Source organism: Chiloscyllium plagiosum, unplaced genomic scaffold, assembly GCF_004010195.1.
Source record: "Chiloscyllium plagiosum isolate BGI_BamShark_2017 unplaced genomic scaffold, ASM401019v2 scaf_5436, whole genome shotgun sequence".
NCBI lineage: Eukaryota > Metazoa > Chordata > Chondrichthyes > Orectolobiformes > Hemiscylliidae > Chiloscyllium > Chiloscyllium plagiosum.
The window spans coordinates 25,626-32,639 of NW_025213517.1; the positions used below are offsets into that span (position 1 = coordinate 25,626).

At 44.5% G+C, this 7,014-nt stretch overlaps 1 non-coding gene and 2 pseudogenes across 1 annotated transcript; all 3 read left to right on the top strand.

Annotated features, from left to right (window-relative positions):
- Positions 1-5,103: 5,103 nt before the first annotated feature.
- Positions 5,104-5,242, top strand: LOC122547659 (annotated as a pseudogene).
- A 423-nt stretch (positions 5,243-5,665) lies between these two features.
- On the top strand, positions 5,666-5,804 carry LOC122547658 (annotated as a pseudogene).
- Positions 5,805-6,152: 348 nt separating this feature from the next.
- Positions 6,153-6,312, top strand: LOC122547660. Its single transcript, XR_006311054.1, has one exon. It is a non-coding gene; the product is annotated as a U1 spliceosomal RNA (small nuclear RNA).
- The last annotated feature ends 702 nt before the right edge of the window (positions 6,313-7,014 follow it).

Below are 7,014 nucleotides of genomic sequence, written 5' to 3' on the forward strand. Positions count from 1 at the left end.
TAGATGAAGGAACTGAGGGGATTCTGGCTATGTTTGCAGACGATATAATGATAGGTAGAGGGACATGCAGTATTGAGGTGGCAGGGAGGCTGCAGAAGGATTTGTACAGATTAGGAGAGTGGACAAAGAAGTGGCAGACGGAGTACAACATGGGAAAGTGTGCAGTCACGCACTTTGGCACAAAGAATAGAGGTATGGACTATTTTCTAAATGTGGAGGAAATTTAGAATTCTGAAATGCAAAAAGACTTGGGAATCCTAGTCCAGGATTCTCTCAACGTATATATTTGCAGGTTGAGTCAGTAGTTAGGAAGACAATTGCAATGATGGCATTTATTTTGAGAGGACTTGAATATAAAAGCAGGGATGTACTTCTGAGACTCTTTGAGGGTCTGGTCAGACCACATTTGGAGTATTGTGCGCAGTTTTGGGCCTCATACCTCAGGAAAAATGTACTGACCCTGGAGCGTGTTCAGAGAAGGTTCACAAGAATGGTCGCCAGGTTTGAAAAGCTTAACGGATGAGGAATGTTTGATGACTCTGGATCTATAGTCAATCAAGTTTAGAATGACAAGGGGGAATCTAATTGAAACTTACAGAATACTGAAAGGCCCAGACAGAATGGATGTTGGGAAGATATTTCCATTGGTAGGAAAGACCAGGACCCAAGGGCACAGCCTTAGAGTAAAGGGAAGACCTTTTAGAACAGAGATAAGAAGCCAGAGAGTGGTGATTCTATGGAATTCACTGCTACAGAAGGCTGTGGAGGCCAGGTCTTTGATTATATTTAAGATGGAGATAGACAGGTTGTTGAATGTCAAGGGGATCAAAGGTTATGGAGAGAAAGTGGGAGAACGGGGTTGAGAAACGTATCAGCCATGATTGAATGGCAGAGCAGATTTGAGGACCGAACGGCCTAATTTCTGTTCCCATGTCTTATGATCTACGTTTGTGGGGGTGGTTGCTGCTTTAGACTAGTGGAGCGAGGAATGGAGATGATACAGTGCAGGGCTGTCTGGGTGACAGAGGTGGGAAAACACGGTGTTTGAAATAGGTGGACATCTTGGATACTTGGGAATGGAATGTCACCTCATCAGATTGGATGCGACAGAGACAGAGGAATTGGGAAAATGGGATGGAGTTTTTGCAGGATTATGGGTGGGTGGTGGTTTAGTCCAGGTATTTATGGGAGTCTGTGGGTTTATAGTCAATGTCAGTCCATAGACTGTCACTGGAGATGGAAACGGAGAGGTCAAGAAAAGGGAGGGAGGTGTCTGAGACAGACCACGTGATTTTAAGGGTTGGGTAGAGGTTGTTAGTGAAGTCGATGAACTGCTCTAGGTCATCCAGGGTGCAGGATGCAGCATTGATGCAGTTATTGATGTAACGGTGGAAGAGTTGGGGCAGAGTACAATGTATGTACTGAAGAGAGACAGTTCGACATAACTGACAAAGAGGCAGGCATAGCTAGGGCCCATATGAGTGCCCACGGCCACCCCCCGAATTTGGAGGAAGTGGATGAATTGAAGGAAAAATAATGAAGGGTGAGGACTGATTTGGCGAGGCGGCGGAGGGTATTGGTGGAGGGGACTGGATGGGTCTCTTTGAGAGGGAAAACCTGAGGGCCTGCATGCCATCATTGAAGGGTATTGACATGTATAAGGAATGCACATCAATAGTGAAGATGAAGCACTGGGGGCCAGGGAACTGGAGATTTCTGAAGAAGTGGATGGCATGGTTGGTGTCCTGGATGTAGGTGGGAAGTGCCTGGACCAATGGGGAGAGGAAGAACTGAGGTCGATGGGGCAGGAACATGAGGAGGTGATGGGTTGGGCAGGGTAGTTGGGCTTGTGGGTTTTGGGGAGCAGGTAGAACCGGCCAGTGCAGGGATGGTGGACAATGAGTTTGGAAGCTGTGGAGGAGAGATCACCGGAAGCCTTGAGGTCATGGACAGTGTGGCTGATAATGGTCTGATAGGCCACTGTGGGGTCGTGGTCAAGGGGAAGGTAGAACGTGGTGTCACAAAGCTGGCGTTTAGCCTCTGCAACATAGAGGTCCATCCTCCAGACTACCCCAGCCTGGCCTTTGTCAGTGGGTTTGATGGTGAACCAAGGGTTGGTGTGTCGGGAGTACACGTTCAGACGTGGTGAGGTTTGAGTAGATGAGGGGGATGCGGAAGTTGAGGCTGCTGATTTACCAACCTGGAGTTGAAATTCAGTGATTCCAGTTCGCTGAAAGCAGGATTTCAGGAAGTGTTTTCACACAAGAGGTGCACAGCAGATGGTGCTGGCAGCTTTGGTAATTCTAATATTCTAATAACAAAAGATAACTGATTAAATTGATTGCGTAAGAGTATATGTTAAGGATCTCTATCTTCCTCTATTGCTGATGTTTCTAATCATGAGATTGAAGTTATTTTGTCAATATCAACAGATTATCAATTACAGTTCAAATGTGTATCAGTGGCCAGTGGCAGAACTGAACCTTCAAAATCTTTTTATTTTAATGATGTGCAGCAACCAGAGCAAGCAACAACAGAAGAATGATCACTGCAGAAACAAAGCTGTTCCAAATGATTCTGTGTTCTGCTGGAAAAGGAAAGTGGCCCTTTAGCTATTAGAATTACCAAGGCTGCCTGCACCATGTGCTGTGCATCTCTTTTGTGGAGAAATTTCATGAAATCTGGCTTTCAGTGAACTAGTATGAGTGAATTTCAACTCCAGATTGGAAACTCTCACTCTCCTGCTCTCTTAAAATGTTGTGAGGTATTAACCATTCTGTTAGGCCTTAATATTTTGTAGTGTATCACTCTTTGTCCTATGAAATGTGTATACACCTTCCTGAGAAAGGTTTGTGTGAATGCATGATTCTTCTTTTCTCACATAAATAGAATATTACATTACAAAAACAGAATGCGCGCACACACACACACACAAACATAATTTTGGGAATACGTTTCAGCCACATCCACTTTAAACTATCCTGACTGAGGATAAAAAGGAAGAACTGGGTTCGTGTTCAGCCTGTGTCTACCCCTGACTGCAGCACTTACTGTCTGTCAAAGCTTTAACTACATTTAGCAGTCCCATCTTGAAACATGCAGTCCAGAAAAGGCAGCATTGTGAATTAAATATCACATTATAACACATTCAGCAGAGATACAGAAGGAAATAGTGATGGGGGGGTGTCTGTACTTCTTCAAGATAACATAATGGCAATAAACATGGCGATGCAGATATTAACAAAAGAGAAGGTCAAATACATATAAATAGAGATAAAAATGTAATAAAGGATTCATCACACTCATGCTGTAGTCTGCATTCCATTAAATATTTGAAGGGAGTAAAAGAAAGAAATATTCAGACAGACTAATGAATTGAGTATGAAACAGAATCTTGGGGGGCTGATAGTTTCATCTACCCTGATATTAATTCAATACAAGAGATATGTAAATGAGTTTTATTCCTAAAATATTTATGGGGTCATTTCCAACCCATTATGCAATATCTATTAAACAAATACTTGTATATGCTACTGTTTTATTTAATTGGAAATGACCAAGAGCAGATGAATTAAGTAAAGTTGGCAAAGCATTGAACCAATTATAACCACGCTACAATCGGGGTTTTAAGATAAAGATAGGATGTAATTATGAGGAAAGCCAACTTTATAAATTGAGAGAGAAAAACCTGATATCATTGGCTAAGAATAGAGTTTTAGGAAGTAAAATGTGCAACTATGTTGGTGAGCAACTATAAATAAAAACAATAAATAAAATGGTATTCAACAGAATTCAGAAAATCTATATTCCTCTGAAAGGAGAGAACAAGGTGAATGCCAATGGAATTCCAGGGAACAATTGAGGGCTCAGAGAATGCATTTATTAAATACATAGATAGCTCAGGAGAGCTGCCCAAAGACATTGGGAAAGAAGTTAAAAATTCAGGATAGCAAATATAAATATAAACTGAGATAGTCAATTGTTAAAGAATGTTAAGCAAAATAGGAGTTTAAAAAAGCCTAAATCCCAATATAGCGATGGAAAGACAGCACAAATAATAAATAATTACTATAGGCTGAATTTTCCTACTTTTTGGAAGAGTGATATTTTCAGTGAGTGTCATACAAGCTTTCCTGCCTTGGGCCCAGCTGACTGTTCCCACACAGTTTTCCACAGCTGATGTCATTCATTATGCTTAGTGAGAGGAATATCATTAAATGTCAAGAGGTGGGAGATGTTTGTCTCTTACTGGAGATGATCATTGCCGAGCATTGGGTGGCATAAATGTTCCTTGCCACTTGTCAGCTCAAAGAAAGCCAAGGGTTTATGCTTATGCCCGAAACATCAATTCCCCTGCTCCTCGGATGCTGCCTGACCTGCTTTTCCAGCACCTGTAAATGTAAATGGAATGTTTACATATGTATGGCATGTCCAACTGTACAGACCATTAAAGTATTTTATGAATAAAGTATATTTTTGAAATAAAAAAAAAGAAGGGGTGTTGTTGCCAATATCAAGATGTACAACCCTCACGTCCCAGCAGCAGATGCCCTGACCTTCTTGAGAAGATATGTCCAGGTCGAGGGAGAGAGTACCGATGTGGTCGATCCTTTCGGGATCTGGACCAGCAAACGACAGGTCAGGGTAACCCTGAGGGTCGATGCCAGTGGGAACATCCTCCACCCACCCTCCAGCTTTGCCATCGGAGGAAGCAGAGGTTACCTGACATACGCAGGGCAGCCAAAAGTGTGCCGAACCTGCGGGAGGTCAGGCCACATGGCGGCGGATTGCAAGGTGACCGTCTGCCGAAACTGTAAGCAGGAAGGCCACCGGGGAGGTGCAGCAGCCGATCTAAGCTCCTTCAAGACAGACGGAGGAAATGGAAGAGGAGGGATGAAAGGAGGCAGAGGATTGGATTACTGTCAAAAGCAGGAAGAGGAAACCTCCCAAAGCCACCCAGTGAAGGGGTAAGCGACACCTACACGGCGAGGATACAGGTTCTTCCGACAGCGAGGACGGGCGCAAAGAAATGGAATGTGTACATATGTATGACATGTCCAGTTGTATAGATCAAACTATTTATGAATAAAGTATATTTTTGAAATAAAAAAATGGTTGGTACTCCAAGGACGAGGCTATCCCATTGCACTTCAGGTGTGCTGACGCCTGCGATGTCCCCAAATGTGGGATACTCAACTGCAAAATTTGTGGTATTGGGGGACTGCGTTCGCGCTCTCCCCCGGGACGCACATCGAGACGAAAATCAACTGTGCCTGGAGGATCATCAACTTGGTGAAGGACGCTCTCTGGGTGGTCCGAAACTTGTTGGTCTTCCAGCTGAAGGAGTTGACCCCGACTGAGTGCTGCAGACTGGCACATTCCATGGTCCAGGACTACGTGGTGAGGGACGCGCTGAAGCCTGGGGCAGCTGCCGCCAAGGCGCGGTGGGGAAAGACCACTGTGTAAAGCCTGCCTGCCTAACGAAGAACAGGGGGCCCACGCAGTCATTTGGGCTCTGTTGGCGCCTCAGCACAATGTAATTGCATGAACCTGTAAATAAGTATGATTACACTGTCTCGATACGCAAAGAAATGGAATGTGTACATATGTATGACATGTCCAGTTGTATAGATCAAACTATTTATGAATAAAGTATATTTTTGAAATAAAAAAATGGTTGGTGCTCCCAGGACGAGGCTATCCCATTGCACTTCAGGTGTACTGACGCCTGCGATGTCCCCAAATGCGGGATACTCAACTGCAAAATTTGTGGTAGTGGGGGACTGCGTTCGCGCTCTCCCCTGGTTTACAAACCAATGGCAGATCATTCAACAGAGGGCGCTCACTCTCTGCTTCATACAGCTTCCTATATACCGAGCATCTCACCATGGGGATGCAGACAGCTACCCCAGAGACAGGACAGTCAAATGGACAATGGTAACCCCATAAACTGGGGGTTAAAGAAGTTTCCTTTGCTATCGTATAACAGGGCACCCACTCAGTAGGTGGGTTCCGCTGAAGCCACAGCTAAATACTAAGAGACTGGATGGTTAATAAAGGGAACTGTAAATAGGATAACTGTAAATTCGAGTAATTCAATCTGTTCTTTAAGACAGGCAATGTATATATCTATGAACGATATGACAAATTGTACAAGTACCAAAGATTTATTTCTATGAATAAAGTATATTATGAAATAAAGAAAAAATCCCATTGCACTTCAGGTATGCTGACGCCTGCGATGTCCCCAAATGCGGGATACTCGACTGCAAAATTTGTGGTAGTGGGGGACTGCGATCGCGCTCTCCCCTGATTTACAAACCAATGACAGAATCTGAATTGCGGTTTTTCTGTAGGCAGTGTTGTTATGCTGCAACTTGCCTTCTCACGGCTCAGTTAACGCCCAAGTTTGCTCGGGCAGTCTTTGGTATACCTTTCTTCCCTCTCCGAGCAAGAGCAGTCCTAAGTTTAAAACCGTTAAGCCCACCAAAACTCTGCTGCATATGCGACCATTTCCCTCTATTTCCTCACTATATCTCTCAACATGCTGCTTATCCACCTTCCCTCTTAACTGCTCTCAGTCACCATCTGCTCCATGTCTTATCACCATTTGCTTCTTCGCCAACCTATCAAGCAAGGGCATGAACACCCTGAGCTACAAAGTGCAAAATCCAGCCCACCTCACGCCTGGGGGGATCAATGCCTCATCTTCCGCCTTCGGACCCTCCAACCACACAGCATCAATGTTGACTTCATCCGTTTCCTCATCTTCCACCCCCCACCTCATCTCAGACTCACCCCTCCACTTGACTTGTCCCACCTGTCCATTTCCTTCCCACCTATCAACTCCACACTCCACACTGACCTATCACCATCAATGCTCCCCAACCCCCACCCACTTGCATGTACCTGTCTCCTTCACAGCAAGCTTCCCCCAGCTCCACAACCACCTCCAGTCAAATTACCGCTTTCGCTCCGCTCCAAGTCTCCAGTCTGCTCCAATTCAGCTCTCAG